Source organism: Mesocricetus auratus, unplaced genomic scaffold, assembly GCF_017639785.1.
Source record: "Mesocricetus auratus isolate SY011 unplaced genomic scaffold, BCM_Maur_2.0 Super-Scaffold_100013, whole genome shotgun sequence".
In the NCBI taxonomy this organism is placed as follows: domain Eukaryota; kingdom Metazoa; phylum Chordata; class Mammalia; order Rodentia; family Cricetidae; genus Mesocricetus; species Mesocricetus auratus.
Window position 1 is genome coordinate 31,595,460 of NW_024429196.1, and position 15,711 is coordinate 31,611,170.

The following is a 15,711-nucleotide window of genomic DNA, read 5'->3' on the forward strand; positions in this document are numbered from 1 at the left end:
AAAGATCTCTGACCCAAAGCAAAAGTATCCATAAGCAGCCATCAATCTGCCAACCTCCACTCTGTGTCTGAGGAAAGTGTGATGATTTCATGGACCACAGAGCCTGTTCATCTGGGTGTACTGCTAGCATCACTTCTGTTAAATGCGAAATGGAATCAATGGCCACAACTTGTCATGATTGTACTCCGAAGGACCATATTTGACAAGCACTGAAGATGAAGAAGGCTGGACAGTAGGAAGTGGCTCTGATTGGCACCTGTGGATGGGCAGTTGTGAAAGCACAGCCCTAATATATACAGTAGATAGAACCAACAATTGTCCAGTAGGAAACATTGTGCAGTCTGTATAGCAAGGAGATAAATACCCCAGTGAGCCACAGAAAAGCCACTGAAGCCATAGCTGTTTGAGATTTTTAGGTCTTTTGTGTAGTACCTTAAGTCCCGCATTGTATGGCGTTGTGACGGTAGCTGAAAAAGAGACACTTATAGAATGTTAAAGAGATCATTAAATAGGAGAGTATGTGGGAGCTCTTACACCTCATATTTAATAGGCTTTCCATAAGCCTATTATGCTGAAACTGTTATTAAAAAGAAAGCTTTAACTCCTAACCCATGTAACTAAAGTCACACAAATATCTCTAGACACTATGGCTTTAATAATAAAATGAATATCTGAGTAATGTGATATGGTTTTAAGTATGTTTCCAAGGTCACACAGGCAATATGATTTGTAGTTACCCAAACTCACCATGGCAACCAGTGAACTGATTGTGTTTGATTATTTTAAGAAGGAAAATAACCAACACTTATCCAGTAGCTCCAATAGTGTTCTCTGGATAAATGGTCATCTATTTTCAGCTTTCTTGGTCACATTCTTCTGGTTCTGTTGCTTGTGGATAACTCAGTGTTTTCCAATCCATCTAAGCCTCCTTGGAGCTAAGCTGCCTGTTTTTTCAGGAAGTTGATTTTTAAATGAGACACAAAGTTCTTTTATTCATCATTTGAGAGAATTATTACTGCCTCTGTCTTGTTTTGCAGCTCCCTTAAAGACAAAGGTTGCTGTGGCATTTATTATCGCCCTTGCCCCTTGTGAACATTTAATTTCAGTTTAAAGAAACCATGAAACCTCTCTCCATAGAGATTCTGACCCCACAGAGCCTTCCAAAGTGGGTTTTAATATTTTTTTGCAGCTATGCTGGTTGACTAAATGACTGAATTGGTCAAATTTCTTCCTCTTGTCCTCTCGTCTATTCTCTGTCTCCCTACTACTGATAAAACCCTGTGTAAAACATGATTTCCCAATGTAATCTTGGAACCCAAAAATCTGAGTTTCAGAAAAAGGAAAGAATGCATACGAAGAGTAACCTTCTTCAAGCATCCATTAGATTTGGTTAGCACAAGGCAACTCAACATCAAAGGCTTTATTTGAATGTTTTAAGATTGAGGCATGAAGACTTTGAGACTGCTGTTTTGATTGTCTTGACTGACAACTGCTCTAGAAAGTCATTTAGATGTTTGCTTTTTATTATAGATAAAATATTTTAGTTCACAGGAAAGTGAATGTGCTTCTGATAAACTCTGACACGGTACATCTTCGATTCAGATAGCTGGAATAGTAAGACACCAAATTGACCTCAATAATTTGTTTCTACTTTCATTTGGGATGTGTGCGTGTGTGTGTGTGTGTGTGCTTCATGTATATGTATATGTATATGTATATTTGTGTATATGTATATAGCATGTGTATTTGTGGCTGCACACATGTATGTGTACATACCTATGCACTGAGTGTGGCAACCAGAGGAGGACTTTGGGTGTCTAACTCTGTACCTTATCCCCTTGAGAAAGTTTCTTATTGAACCTGGAGATGACTATTTTCCAGGTAGGTTGACTGCCAAGCAAGCCTGTGATAATCGTGTTTCTGACTTCTCTGTCTTTCCCCAGTGCTGTGTTTGCAGGCATCTGTGGATGTTTTGGGTTTTTACATGGGTGCTGGTAACCTGAGCTCAGGTCTTTATGTTTGTGCATGAAGTGTGCTTAACCACCACAAAGCCATCACCCAGCCTCTAACTATTTCTGTCTATTCTTGCAAGACAGTATATATCACCTGTCTCAGCAGAGAGCAAAATAGCCATTTTCATTCCCTTAAGAATGTGAGTTGCTTGTCCTTGGTGTTTTTGGTGCTTGGTTCCATGTGGAAACATATTTTCTATAAAAAAGCAGCACAGCTCCAAATATTTGTGAGTTTTAATAATGAGGTGATTTCTGATTCTGGACAAGTAATAAAAGTTTCAATCTTGATAGAAAAAGACAGTAAAGATGATCACATCTCTCATGGTTTTTTATATCCCTACTGGCATTCTTTCAATATTAACTTTGAATGATAACACCAAAATAGCACTTGACCTGAATTCAGCACCTCAATGTAGATTCCCATGGTGAAATTTATGTTAACCACAAGGTAAGACATTCAGCTAGTACAAACTAAGAGCTTTGCAGGATACTGGGATATTTGAGAGTATTACATTCACTGTGCTTTACCTGTGGGTTGTCTATTCATCCAAATGGGTATGTTCTCATAAAGCAAACTTTGTAGTGAGTATTGACAACAGTGTTACTTTGTTTTATGTAATAGTGTGGGAAGTGGAGAGATATTTATGCAAACCATGATGCAAATAGCCAAGGACGCTCAGCTTCCCACCCCATAATATACCACACTTTATCCTCCTAAAATGATATCCACCTAAGAGATCTTGGATTTCTTCAGAATTCATTTGAATCAAGTGCACTAATCAAGGCAAATTATATGGAATACTCATCTTTATTGTTTTTCACAGGTGGCATGACCCACAAACTATAGAGTACTATGTACTCTATAGTTAAATGATACTGAAAAGTTTCAAGTAGGAGCTCCTTTCCCAACACATGAGCATTTCACCCCACAGTCAGGTCAAAGTGTAGATGATGAAAAGACATTATTGACCCACACTGTGTTTTATCTCCATGTGATAGCACAAGAGTTTTAATTTTAACTTCTACCAATAATTTTAATTAAGATGATTTTGAGCATTCTCTCAAAGGAAGTTTACTTTGCTTATTATAATTAACAATGCAATAAATTATTTTGATCATTTTGAAATCATGTATTTTATGCATTTAATTTTTTATTTTAAAAGTTTAATAATGCTTCTAACTCAAGAGTAATTTATATGTATCTATTTATTGGTCTAGCTTCATGCACATGAATATATGTATATATGCATATATATGTATGTATGTAGTTTTGGTGGTATGTGTGTGTATTTGTATATGTGTATGAATGTAGTATATGTGTGTGGTATGAGCACATATGCGTGCTTATACACTCTCCCATCCACATGCGTGAATAGGTCAGAAAAGGATGTTCTACTACTCTCTGCCTTTTTCTCTTGACACTAGGCTGGCAGATGACAAGGCCCTGTGACTCTTTCTGTCACTTCCCTTCACAGCGTTGGAATCATAGACATGTGAAGTTCATTTTTTAGCTTTGTTTATATGGTGTCAGGGGATTCAAACTCAGATCATCATGCTTGCATAACCAGTGCTCCTGTTCATTAAGCCACCTCCCCCACCTGAGTAAGGGCAATTTTACAGTTTGCTTTATAATTCTTGTACATTACTGAGGCAAATATTGGGTAGAGAAAATGAAAATGAACTTGTTCCTGAAGATTGGATTTGAGCCGTAATTTTGTTTGTAAACCTCTTTAAACACAAGTTTCTTTGGAGCAAAATTGTGTGTGTGTGTGGGGGGGAAGGGAATCCTCTGACCAAACACCACACAAATTTTATGAGAATAAAGGAATAATTGTGATTGCCTTGAAAACTCTAAAGAATTACTCAGCATAGAGGACAGATTCATCAGTTACTCATTTCATGGGTTTGGATTTCAGTTTTCTACAACAGCATATGAGTTTCAATTATTAACCTTTCTGGTTTCAATTGGTGCTATCACATGTATTAGTTGTTTTCCTTGTTGCCATGACAAAATAGTTGTCTTACAGCTTGAAGGTACAGCCCATCATGTCAAGGAAGACAGGGTGGCAGGATTGTAGTTGTTGGTCATACTGTATCTATATTTGGGAACCACAGAGAGATGAATACTGATGTTCAACTTACCTTTTCCTTTCCTCCCTTTTGTTAAGTCCGTAAATCTCCTCATATAATCCTCTCTGGAAGAACCCTCACAGACCCACACACAGGTGTTTTGCAAGGTTATTCTAAATTCTGACAAAGAAGATTAACCATCATATAAACTCTCTCTCTCTCTCTCTCTCTCTCTCTCTCTCTCTCTCTCAAGTTGAATTAAAATTTGAGATTATTTCAAATGTATTTGAAAGAGAATACTAATATAAAGAGAAAAGGCTATTTTTAGAATGCCTAGCTAGGCAACCATTCTTGGTTTTAAGTGTGTAAATTCTTTACTAGTTGTTGCTCAGTTATAATCTAACCTCATGCCAAAATGAGGTGTTCTACATTCCACATTGGAACCTCAGTAAAGATGCCATCTATTCTCCACTTGCAGTAAACATTAAGATGTTGGCAAAATTGAATTCCAATAGGATTTCCTCAAGTATCCTGCTAAAAAGCATTCTTCACAACCATAGTATTTCAATGTCTATTCGTTCAACAAACACTGACTCTCAATGTATCTGAGTGTGAGTTTAGGAACTAGACATTCTAAATAACATAGATGCAGCCTTTTCCCTCCAGGAAAATGCTATCTAAATGAAGACGAATATGTATAAATTAAGTACAGTCACACTGTGTAGTCTACATTATGGTTCTGATACTGTAAAATGGAGTGTCAGAGATGATGAGAATGGCAAGATGTTTGATGATCCCTGAGTAAAATTTATGCAGGAAGATGCTGTATTTTGTCTGAAAAGAAAGGGGGATGAGGATATCGTATATCGAGGGGAAACACAATGCTCCTAAACCTCCTTTATAATATATTTCCTATCATCAACATTCAGTCCTATGTCATTTAAAGTTTTCATATATACACCGTCACTTATTTTAAAAATAGCGTTTGATGTTTGTGAATTGTTATAAATCCTAGCCACAAACCAGTTAAGTATCAGGTACCAGAAGCTAGAACAATTAAAAAAATACTTCGCTGTCATAAATTCTTACTTGTTATGGAAATAATTCCAGATGTCTTACCACCCACTTAAATAATAAACCCATCATATTTTCATAGCTAAAATATTTTGAAATTATTACAGATGCAACTGGTCAATCTCTTAGCCAATTTTTTTTCTAAGAATCCTCTGTGAGCTGTTATCCAACAAATAAACTCTAGTTGGGGAACTTTTAGGGCAACGTGGATAAAAGCATGCTACACTTTGGATTTGAAATGTCCCCACTTTGTATCTTTAGTCTTCAGTGCAGTAATACTCACAGGTGGTACTTTTCAAAGGTGGTTGGATTCTGAGGGCTTTGATGTCACCAGTGGTTTAATTCATTGATGGATTAAAAATCTGAAGATATTCTTTGAAGGTGGTAAAAACATTAGGAGATGAGACCTTGCTGGGGGAATGCTACTGGAGCCATCCCCTAAAAGTGCAGATCTCTTCCCTCTTTCCCTTCCCCCTTCCTACCGCTTCCCTTGCTTTCACTTAATCTTCCTTCCTCCTCCTGTCTCCTCTCTCCTCCTTTCCTTTCCTCTACCACCCTTCTCCTTCTCTTATCCTTTCCTTTTGTTCATCCCTTCTCCTAGTTCCCATTAAATGAGCCACTCTACTTTACCAAATGTCCCTTGCCATGACCTCAACGCAGGCCCAAAAGCAGCACTGTTAGGTAACCATGAACTGAAAACTCTGAACCCATGAACCTAAAGAAACATTTCCTCCTTCAACTTGTTTATCTTCGATACTTTTCCATTATAATGGACAGAATACTGACACAATGTCTGTTCATTCACATGTTATCTCATAGTTAAACTGTTTAGTGCGCATCCACAATAGCAATACCTTATTTTACAAAGCTATTTCATTTTTTGGAGGCATTTCCAGTAGCATGCTTGTGACTTCAGCAAGCAATAGCTTGAAAAACAGGTCTTTGACTTTCCTTGATGACTAGGTCACACAGAAATTGAGTTTGAATGTAAATGACTTCTGACATGTGCTAGACAAATGGCAGCCTTCCAGACAATGCTTCAAAATTTGGACTTTACTCAAAATTTGCTCTTTACTTCTCCTTCTCTCTATTTCTCTCCCCCCTCCCAGGGAGTGAGTTTGATCTTGCAACATCTAATTGACTAGAGAGTGAATTACACCAAACACTTGAAGAATCAGAAAAAAAAATCCAGCTCAAATGACTGAGCCTGAGTGTTTGAGTTCAACATATCAGAATGGTTAGCCTCACAATAGTGTATGGCCATTAAAAGCACAGTGCTTCTAAAGACTGGATTGATCCTATTGTCCTTGAGTCCTTTTGGAATCACCAGTACAGCATGCCAGCCCCAAATTGTCATCTTTTCTTCTTAGTGTGTGTATGTATGAATACTCACACATGTGTAGTTACATACATGTGTGTGGTGTGTATGCAGGTGTATATGTGTACATTTGGAGACCAGAAGATATTCAGCATTGTTCCTCTGGTGTTATTCAGCATTTTCATTTTGAGACATGGTCTCTCTCTCTGGCCCCAAACTTGCTAAATAGGCTAGACTGATTAGCTGAAGAATCCAACAGATCCATCCACCTGTCTCTGCCTCCCCACCAGGGATCACAAGCTGGAACCACTGTGTTTACCCCCCTTTTTAAAATTAATTATTTATTTAAAATCCTGACTGCAGTTTCCCCTCTGTCTTCCAATCCCGCCCCTCTCACTAACTTCTGCTCCTCCCCCAACCCTCAATCCACTACTCTGTTTCTGTTCACACTGAACAGAAACTGAAAAATTTATCACATCATTTGGGGCATGACCAAGGCCATTCCCCCTGTATCTAGGTTGAACAAGGTATCCCTTCATAGGGAATGGGCTCCAAAAAGCCATTTCATGCTCTAGGGATAATTACTGGTTCCACTGCCAGTGGCTCCACAAAATTCCCAAGCCCCCCAACTGTCACCCACATTCAGGGGTCTAGTATGGTCCCATGAAGATTCCCCAACTATCATTCTAGAGTCAGTGAGGTCCCGCTTGCTCAGGTCAGCTGTTTCTGTGGGTTTCCCCAACATGGTTTCTACCTCTTTTGGGACTTCAATAGGGATTGAATTGAATATGTAGATTGCTTTTGGTAAGATTTTTACTGTTTATCCTACCAAACCATGACAATAGGAGATCTTTACATTTTCTGATATCTTCTCCAATGTCTTTCTTCAAAGACTTTAAGTTTTGTCATACAGGACTTTCACTTTCTTGGTTAGAGCTGCCTCAAAATATTTTATATTGTTTGTGGCTATTGTGAAATATGTTGTTACCCTGATATCAATATTCCTCAAATTATTCCACAAAATAGAAACAGAAGGAAGATTGCCAGATTCTTTTTATGAGGCCACAGGTATCCTGATCACCAAACTGCACAAAGACTCAAAAAAGAAAGAGAATTGCAGACCAATTTCCCGCATGAACATTGATGCAAAAATACTCAATAAAATACTGGCAAAACGAATCTAAGAACACACCAAAAAGATGATTCATCAGCCAGGCAGTGATGGTGCATCCCTTTAATCTCAGCACTAGGGACACAGAGGTAGGCGGATCTCTGTGAGTTCCACCATACAAAAGCTGAAAAACAAAAAAATCACATGATCATCTCACTAGATGTAGAAAAAGCCTTTGACAAAATCCAACACCCCTTTCATGATAAAGGTCTTGGAGAGATCTGGGATAACAGGAACATACCTAAACATAATAAAAGCTATATGCAGCAAACCAACAACCAACATCAAACTAAATGGACAGAAACTCAACACGATTCTGCTGAAATCAGGAACAAGACAAGGCTGTCCACTCTCTCCATACCTTTTCAATATTGTATTTGAAGTTCTAGCTAGAGCCATACGACAACAAAAGGAGATAGATGAAGGGGATACAAATTGGAAAGGAAGAGGTCCAACTTTTACTATCTGCAGATGATATGATAGTTTACATAAATGACCCAAAGAACTCTTCCAAGGAACACTTACAGCTGATTAACACCTTCAGCAAAGTGGAAGGCTACCAGATCAACTCAAGAAAATCAGCAAACCTACTATATACAGATGATAAAAGGGCTGAGAATGAAATCAGAGAAACATCACCCTTTACAATTGCCACAAACAACATAAAATACCTTGGGGTAATGCTAACCAAACAAGTGAAAGACCTGTATCGCAAGAACTTTGAGTCTTTAAAGAAAGAAATTAACGAAGCCCTCAGAAAATGGAAGGATCTCCCATGCTCTTAAATAAGTAGGGCAAATGTAGTAAAAATGGCAATTATGCCAAAAGCAATCTACAGATTCAATGCAGTCACCATGAAAATACCAGCACAATTCTTCATAGACTTTGAAAGAACAATAATCAATTTTGTATGGAAAAACAAAAGACCCAGGATAGCCAAAACAACCTTACTCAACAAAGCATCATCTGGAGGCATCACCATCCCTGACTTTAAGCTCTATTATAGAGCTGTGGTCCTGAAAACAGTTTGGTATTGGCACAAAAATAGACAGGTAGACCAATGGAATCGAACTGAAAACTCTGATATTAACCCACACACATATGAACATCTGATCTTCAACAAAGAAGCTAAAAATATACAATGGAAAAAAGAAAGCATCTTCAACAAATGGTGCTGGCATAACTGGATGTTGCCATGTAGAAGAATGGGCATAGATCCATGTCTATTGCCATGTACAAAACTTAAGTCCAAAAGGATCAAAGACCTCAACATAAATCCAGCCACACTGAACCTCTTAGAAGAGAAAGTAGGTGGTACCCTTGAACAAATTGGGACAGGAGACAGCTTCCTGAACATAATACCAGTAGCACAGACACTGAGGTCAACAAGTAATAAATGGGACCTCCTGAAACTGAGAAGCTTCTGTAAGGCAAAGGAATCAGTCAGCAAGACAAAAAGGCAGCCCACAGAATGGGAAAGATATTCACTAATCCCACATCCAAGACCTTTGTAAATTTTGGCTGATCTCCAAAATTTACAAAGAACTCAAGAAGCAAGTCTCCAAAATACCAAAGGATCCAATTAAAAAGTGGGCTACAGAACTATATAGAGAATTCTCTACAGAGGAGTCTAAAATGGCTGAGAGGCACTTGAGAAAGTACTCAACATCCTTAGCCATTCGGTTAATGCAAATCAAAACCACTCTGAGATACCATCTTACTCCTGTCAGAATGGTTAAAATCAAAAACACCAATGACATTTTATTCTGGTGGGGTTGTGGTGAAAGGGAAACACTCCTCCACTGCTGGTGGGAGTGCCAACTCGTACAGCCACTTTGGAAATCAGCATGGAGATTCCTCAGAAAAATGGGAATAAACCTACCACAAAACCCAGCAACCCCACTCTTAGGCATATATCTAAAAGATTCATATTCATACTACAAGGACATCTATTCCTCTATGTTCATAGCAGCACTATTTGTAATAGCCAGAACTTGGAAGCAACCTAGATGTCCTTCAACCGAAGAGTGGATAGAGAAAATGTGTTACATTTACACAACGGAGTACTATTCAGCAGAAAAAAAACAATGGAATCCTGAAATTTGCAGGCAAATGGATGGCACTAGAAGAAACCATCCTGAGTGAGGTAATCCAGTCACAAAAGGAGAAACATGGTGTGTACTCTTTCATATATGGATTTTAGACATGGATCTGGGGTGTGTCAGTCTACAAGAGAGTCTGGGAAACAGAACCTTCATTCAGTGGGTGATGGAAGCAGAGGCAGACTCCCACAGCTAAACACTGAGTTGAACTCAAGAAATCCAGTGAAAGACAGGGAGGACTGATGTGCAAAGGGGTTAAGACTGGGCTGATTTAACCCCCAGAAACAGCTGACCTGACAAGGGTTAGCTCTTGAATCCCAGACTGATGGCTGGGTTTCCAGCATGGGACTGATCAAGACCCCCTGAATGTGGGTGTCAGTCAGGAGGCCTAGGTAATCTATTGGGCCTTGGGTAGTAGATAAGTATTTATCCCAGGTATACAAATGAACTTTGGGTTCCCATCCAACAATGAGACATGCACTCTTACCCTGGACTCCCAGGGGAGGTTCTAGGTCCTGCTGTGAATGAAATGACAGACTATCAACACCCCCATGGAGGGCCTCACCCTCCCTGGGGAAATGAGGGGATATTGGAGGGGTTGGTGGGAGAGCGTGGGAAGAGGGGAGGGAAAAGGAGAGGGACCTGGAATTGACATGTGAAGCAACCTTGTTTCTAATTTAAATTTAAACATAAAAATTTAAAAAAAAGAAAAGAAGCAATCAATGTATTGCAGAAGCTACCCCAAAAATTCTACCAGGGAACTCCCAAAACTGAAGTAGCTGGATAAATGGTTAACTCAAAAGTTCAGTTGCCTTCTTATATAGAAACAATAAAAGTAGTTGGCCTTTTAAAAAACATACTTAGATTTTGAAATCTGAAGGCTGTGCTGAGCCAGCCATGTCCCTTATTGGTCCTAGGTTGAGCAGGCCCTGCCCCTCAGTGGACACTGACTGCAGCAGGAGAGCTGCTGCTTTCCCCCCTTCCATAGGAGAGTTGATCACTTCACTCAGGAGAGTTGGCCCCTCCCAGACTACTGGCATGGAAGAACTGGCCCCAATGTCATTGACCTAGGAGAGATTGCTCTGCTCCTCACCTGAGGGGGGCAGTCCAGTGGTCAGGACCTACCTGCTCAGCTACCAACTATGCCCACATCCCAGACCTTGGGTTGGCACACCCTAGCATCTGCCCCCATCTGTGACTGCTGGAGTGTGTGAAGGATGGATATCCTGTAGATGGATAACTGTAGGATCCCCATGACTCAGGGTAGGTGTTGGAATTTCAAAAGGAGTTTCAGTGAGGATCTAGTGATGATGGTATGCCATAGGCCCCCAGACCACGACTCACTGCAATGAACATTTTGTAGATGGAGCTGATTGGACAAGGGTGTATACTGAGTGATATACCAGGGCTCATGATACCACTAGAACGAGTAAAGAGATCTTGGAAAGACAGAGGGGTATGTTGTTTTGTCTTGTATTAATTTTTTGAAGGGATCATGTTCCAGGAGTGAGGGGAAGATATGGAGGGACTGGTAGGTGAGCAGGATTGATGTGAAAATTCCAAAGAACCAATAAATAATTATGGTAAAAGCAATTAAAATTAATTAAATAAAAACAAAATGTAAAAGTATATTTGGGAATCAAATTAGAAACTCATGTTTGCAAAGCAAGCATTTTTCTGAATGACCTATTGTTTCAGCCTGAGATCACTCTCTTTTAAATAACATCTCTCAAAATATTAGAAAACAATGTTGATCCTCCAATCTTTTCTACTGACTTGATTTATGGTCCCTTTTTATCAATCTTATTGTTTTAAATATATACTTCAATAACAAATTTAGTTTACAGTGTGTGTGTGTGTGTGTGTGTGTGTGTGTGTAGAGGTCAAAGGACAGTTTATATTTGCAAGTTCACTCCTTCCACCATGTGTATATCAGAAACTGAAGTCAGTTCTTCAGTCTAGGTGGGAAGCACCTTTCCCATTGAGCTCTCTTTTCGACCCATATGCATTTTTTTCCAAAAGTGTGAAAGTATGTTTTAAAATGTTCTCAGTAGAATCAAACACAATGACAGAGATGCAATTAAAACTGATTAAATAATACAGAAGGGGAATAAAGAAAACCCTGAAGGGAGATACCTTGATTGAGAAGCTGGCATATGCAGGGAATAGCAGTTAGCAGTCATAGCTGGTTTTAGATGACCACCGACTTCAGCAGAAATAGACTCGACTTTCTCTCTCTTTCTTCCATACAGATAAAGTCTTTGGTTAGATATCCTCCTGAAGTAGAAAGATGTGTCTGGGAGCTTCAGTTTGACATTTGGCAGACTCACGACAGAACGTCTGCTTGAGTTTCATTTTGTTGCCAAGTGAACACTGAATCAAACACAACTTAAGGGAGGACAGAAGTTATTCAGCTTATACTTCCAGGGCACAAGTCATCATTGATGGAAGTCAGGCAGAAACTAAAGTAAGGAACTGAAGCAATAACCATTCAGGACCTCTTCTTGCTGGATTTTTCACAAGCCCATTCTCAGCTTGCTTCATGCTCTCCCATCCAGCTTAGTCACATCTACCTAGGGGTGGTACTGTCCAAAGTGCAACAGGCTCTCCCATATCAGGCATCAGCAAAAAAAAAAACAAAAACAAAAGAAAACAAAAACCAAACAAAAACCCAAAACAAATAAACAAATAACCCAAACCAAACAAATAAACAAAAAACAAACCACTATCCCTCGAAGACTCATGCACATGTCAATCTGATCTGGGAATCACTCAATTTTGACTCCTCCAGATGACTCTAGGCTGTGTCAAGTTGGCAGCTAAAGCTAGCTAGGACAATGAATAGCCCCCCCAAAAGTTCCAGCAAGAGCTTTGTGATTGTTTGTGAAGTTGTTTCTTATTGTACAATATGTCTGGGAGAAGGATATCTGAGTCACATCAAATCATAGAAAGAGAAGATGGAATTGATCACATTCAAAGCACCATAAGCAAGACTGAAGAAGGACTAGTCCTCTCTGTCAGGAGTGGCTTGAAAACTAAGACAACAACAAATACCCTATCAAGTCATTCCTACAAGCTTTGAAGCATGTGGTGATTTTTAGCAGCACTCCCCATGCAAGTATTATGGAAAAGTTAATTTTCATTATTCTATATGTCAGTCTGGATATAATTTTTGGCTAGAGTGGTCATGAAGATGAATAGGAAAGTAAAAAGTATCCCAGTGTCCACATTGTTAGCAAGAGAAAAGTCCACAAACAGCAAGTTTCGGATACACTAAGACTAATGGTAACTTTGCAGCTCACATGCATATTTCAGAACACTCAAAATCTGCAGTAATTGGTGTTGAGAATACACTGAAAATTTTTTCTAAGTACACTTTTAAACAATATTTATACATTTGTTTATGGGTGTTTTGTAATGATAACGAAAACATGGCATGAATATGAAAGCATATGAGGAGGGGGGCACAGGAGGGGCTAGAAGGAGGAAAAGGCAGAGGGAATGATGCAATTATATTTAATGTAAAATTTTAAAATTCTACAAATATATATGTGAGTAAGATATTTCATTTATGTATTTTTCCGTGCACAATAGCATTATAATGGCTGAGTTTGGTCACCAACATACCATCTGAAACTAGAGAAGCCCAGCTGAGGAATTGCCTCCATCATGTTGGCCCCGCATGTCTATGGAATACTTTCTCTACTGCTAATTGATGAAGCACCCAGTCCAATGTGAGTAGGAACATCCCTGGGCAGTGGGTCTGGGCTGAAAAGGAAAGGTAGCTGATGACAAGCCCAGGAGAGTGCCAGTAATCAGTGTTCCTCCATAGTCCTGCTCACTGGACCTGCTCTCTGCTTCCACATTCCCTTCTTCAGCTCTAGTCTTGGTTTCCTCAGTTATGGACTGTAACCTGTAAGCTGAAGTCAAATCCTTTCCCCTCCCAAGCTGTTTTGATCAGTGTTCTAACTCTGCAACAGAAAGCAACTAGAACAACAATAAATCACCTATTTAGAGTTTTGTGTAAAAATAAGATGTGTCTTTTCTCAAGATGTTAACCTTTCCCCCTGGTATTAGAATCCCTCTCTAGTCTATCTTCCCTAGTGTATACAGTGGCAAAGTGCATCCAAGGATCTTCTAAGAATGTACATGTTCTGCTAATGGGGAATGCTATTCAGAACTCAATCTCTCCAGTTCATAAAGGAAGTTGAGGAGTCTTGTTAGATTAACTCCTCAAGTTCCATGATAGTAGATGTTAAGTTACTTGACACCACTGCCCAAATTCACAGCCAGGTAGAGAAGGAAACATTTTGAAATTTTGTTTTCCTTCACCTTTTCTTTCTTTTTTTGATTATTCTCTTTAGCTATTTGTTGTCTATCTTCAATCTATTTCTTCAAATATTCCTTTTTTATGGATTTTTAACTGAATAGTAAAAGCTCAAGTGAATAGAGTATTTTTATATGTACAGAATTTTACTCCACATCCTGTTTTAAATGTCAGTTTAATTTAATGTTAAAGTGTAGTTACGGAAAGTGTGTGTTTGCATCGTTAATTTTTCTCCTGTGCTTCAGAGATTTTCAGCCCAGAGTAAGTTCTTTCAGATCATCAGCATTTCTTATGAGTCTGATTAACTCTGCAGTATGTATCAGAAGACAGCAAAATGAATTTCATTTAAATAACTTAGCATTCAACCCTCAAATAAACTTGCTTTGGCCTTTCTCCATGCTTGTCTTTAATAATGTGATCAGCTTAATGGAAGATGTAGATAAAATACACCAGCTTGTTATAAAACCTTAGCTAAAATAATCTTAAAATGGAACTAAACACTAGAATACTCCCTCAGTGAGAGACCAATTGTAAGACCTAATGGCTTAAAGCCAAACCATTTCTGATGTTTATTTTTTATCCATAAAACCCTTTTAAAAGAAGCTGTAAGCATAGTATGTAAATTACATACAGAGGGATTATACTGATTAGGGTGGGAGCTTGGTCTTTCTTCCTGAGTGTCCCATCTCTTCACTTCAACTGTGCATGGAAGTTCACAAGTAGTCCCCAAGTCATCACAATGGATAGCTGAGAGCTACAGAACATAGCTTCTAAATGACTTCGTTAATGTTGGGTAGTATCTTAGTTTCATCATTGCTGTGACAAAATGTACCCAAAAAGACAACTTAAGGAAGGAAGGATATATATATATATATATACATATATATATATATATATTGGCTTATAGATAGAGGTGCAGTTTGCCATTATAAGAAGTCAAGGAAGACTTTGAAGTAACTTCTCAAAATCCATCTGCAGTCAGAAGCAGAGAACAACAAATGCCTGTGTTCAACTTATATCATTATTTTTATGCAGTCCGGGATCCTTCCCTAGGGAATGCTGCCACCCACAGTGGATGGGTCTCTTCATGTTTTATTAACTTAATCAAGATAATTCCTCATAAGCATGAACATAGATGATGTCCTATGTGAATGTAGTTTTTAATCAAGGTGATAACTGAAATTAATCATCAAAGTTGTGTTGAGACTGAATATGATAAAATTAAAATTACACTCCCTAAATTTTGAAGTTTCCTTTCATTCTAGTCACAAAGTACACCTACACAGATTCTCAAACCAGAAAGCACATGCATACCTCACAATGACACCCACAAACAGTGAGATTTCTGAGATGAAGGCAAACTAAGGTCCAACATACAGAAATCACAATTCATGATCTAATTCCTAACAATTATGGTTGCTATTTTTAAATATCCTTTAGGTTTTTTGAGACAAAGTTTCCCTATGTATCTTTGGATGGCCTAGACTCAACTCACTATGTAGACAAGGTTGGCTTTGAACTTAGAGAGAGCCTCCTGACTCTACTTTTTAAGTACTTGGATTAAAGGTGTGTGCCACTGTACCTGCTCCATCCTAAACCCTACCAACTGTAATAAATACTCAAATTATAATAGTATA